Here is a 2,800-nt window from a genome sequence, read left to right on the forward strand (position 1 = left end):
CAGAATGAGTAGCAGAGGACACTCTTAGATTATGCCAGACCCACAGTTCTTGGCACGCAATCCAGCATTGTGCGGCCACCGATTATGGCTCAGAATTTTGAGCTTAAGCCAGGCTTCATCCAAATGTTACAGCAGTCAACAAAGTTTAATGGTTTGGCCAATGTGGATCCAAACAAACACATCGAGAATTTTCTGGAAGTATGTGATATGCTCAAGATTAATGGTGTCACAGATGATGCTATCAAGTTGAGGGCCTTCCCATTTTCCTTAAAAGAAAGAGCAAAGCAATGGCTACATTCATTACCTAGAGCATTGATTACTATATGGGAGGAGATGGTAGAATCCTTTCTTGCCCGATATTTCCCTCCCAGAAAATCTGCGAAGCTTAGGAATGGATATCCTCTTTTGTGCAAACAGAATTGGAGTCTCTTTTTGAGACATGGGATAGATTCAAGGACCTCCTGTGGAAATGTCCTCAACATGGATTCCCCGAGTGGATGATTATTTAAACTTTCTACAGTGGTTTGAACCCAAGCACGAAGCAGTTACTTGATGCTGTAGCAGGAGGTACCTTAGGAAGTAAGACCCCCGATGAAGCCTGACATCTCATCGAAGAAATGGCTATGAATAGTTATCAGTGGAACATACAGGATTGAAAGAAGCTAGCCAGACTTTATGAGATCTATGCAGTCACATCATTGGCAGCCCAGGTTGAGTTATTGAGCAAGAAGTTAGACACTCTAACTTCTCCTAGAGTGGCGGCCGCGATGAGTTACACTGGGTGTGGGGAAGGACATGCGCCATTTAATTGCCCTATTTTGATTGGTGGTACTACTTCCGTGGAATAGGTTGATTTTGTAGGTAATGCAATGAGATGTCAAGAAAATCCGTATAGCAATACCTATAATCCGGGGTGGAGGAGCCACCTAAACCTTTCTTGGAGTAATCAAGGGCAACAGAAGACTATGGCACCAATGGGTTTCCAACAACAACAAGCTCCGAACATGGAGAATCAAGTTTTAGGGTTGGAAAACCGGATGATTGACTTAGAGAAGGCTTTAACAAAGTTCATTTCATCATCGGATACAAGATTTCAATCGGTTGAAGCCACACTTCACAACCACACCGCATCATTGCACAACTTGGAGAACCAAGTGGGACAAATTGCAAAGTCACTCTCGGAAAGACCTCAAGGGAGTTTGCCTAGCAACACGGAGACCAATCTGAGAGAACATATGAAGGTGATCACTTTGAGAAGTGATCATGAAGTTGAGGGTAAGCTCCCTTGTGAGAAGATCAATGTTGAGTCATCCGTGGTCATGGAGGTTGAGGAGAGAGCCAACAAAGAGAAGGAGGTGACACCCCCACCTTACAAGCCAAGAATCCCTTATCCTTCAAGATGGAAGAACGACCAAAACTACGAGTAATACAAGAAGTTCTTGGGTCTATTCAAGTAGTTGCACATCAACATTGCATTTGTAGAGGCCTTGTCTCAAATGCCTCGCAATGCAAAGTTTCTCAAGGACCTCTTGACAAACAAGAGGAAGTTAGAGGAGAGTGCATCTGTGATCTTAGATGCCTCTTGTTTAGCAGTGTTGCAAAAGAATATGCCGAACAAGAAGAAAGACCCGGAAGCTTTATCATTCCATGCAACATTGGTAATTTGGGGTAAGAAATGGCATTGGCGGATTCAGGGGCTAGCATCAACGTCATGCCTTATACTTTCTTTAGAAGCTAGGTTTGGGAGAGCCTAGGCCCACTCGGATGACACTTCAATTAGCCAATCGAACAGTTAGACATCCGAGGGGCATCATTAAAGACGTACTTGTGAAAGTTGACAAGAACATATTTTCTGTGGACTTTGTGGTGTTGGATGTTAATGAAGAGGCCGAGGTTCCATTGATACTTGAAACTTAATCTATTTGGTATATTGTCTTTTTCGTTCCATGCTACAATAGAAACTTAATCTATTATATTATTTGATTATATAATACCAGATTGTACGAGAATAAATTCTTTATTTTATAGTTATAGGAAAAAACAACTATTTTTTATTTATCTTTCGATGATAAAATTTGTACATGACATGAGAGAAACCATTATTTTCTTCTATTTATAATGGAGAAAAAGATTGTATCAATATATAGTGATATTCCGGATTCACCAAAGGAGAATCATTTCTTTCAATACTCACTCGTTATTAGTTAACAATCCTAATGATTAGATCCATATGCTTAATTCTGATAGGAAATCAAATAGTAAAATGATTATTCATCGAATGACTATTCATTTATTGTATTTTTATCAAATAGGGGGCAGGAAGACTTTATGGAGAAATGGTGGTGGTTCAATTCGATATTGTCTAATGAGAGGTTAGAACATAGGTATGGTCTAAGTAAATCAATGGATAGTTGACACATGCCAACCATGCAATGGTTTGGTGTGCGTAACATCTCAAGTATATGGATCGTCAAGTAATACCTCATGGATGAGCATGAGGGTTTTATTCCTTAGGGAATGGTGAGAGTCTCCTATTACTTCATTTTTACTTAATCAATAGCCTAATATCTATAGTGTTTTGTAGATCTACTTCTACAACTAATTACTAAAGGACAGTTGAGAATTGTGAAGTGCAATTGGAAGGGGTGTGTACTAGTGTGAGGAGTTCCTTAGAAATTACTTGTGATGTGAAATCAATTATGACAATGCTATCTAGTGATGGACTAGAGGAATTTAGAGGCTTACTAGTCTTGATCTCTTAGGAACTAGGTCTGAAACACTAAGAACTTAAGATGAAATC

At 39.7% G+C, this 2,800-nt stretch overlaps 1 non-coding gene across 1 annotated transcript; it reads right to left on the reverse strand.

Moving 5' to 3' along the window:
* Positions 1–381: 381 nt before the first annotated feature.
* On the reverse strand, positions 382–487 carry LOC120264054. Its single transcript, XR_005537235.1, has one exon. It is a non-coding gene; the product is annotated as a small nucleolar RNA R71 (small nucleolar RNA).
* Between the last annotated feature and the right edge of the window lie 2,313 nt (positions 488–2,800).

The sequence above is a fragment of the Dioscorea cayenensis genome, chromosome 6 (assembly GCF_009730915.1).
Source record: "Dioscorea cayenensis subsp. rotundata cultivar TDr96_F1 chromosome 6, TDr96_F1_v2_PseudoChromosome.rev07_lg8_w22 25.fasta, whole genome shotgun sequence".
Taxonomy (NCBI): Eukaryota; Viridiplantae; Streptophyta; class Magnoliopsida; order Dioscoreales; family Dioscoreaceae; genus Dioscorea; species Dioscorea cayenensis.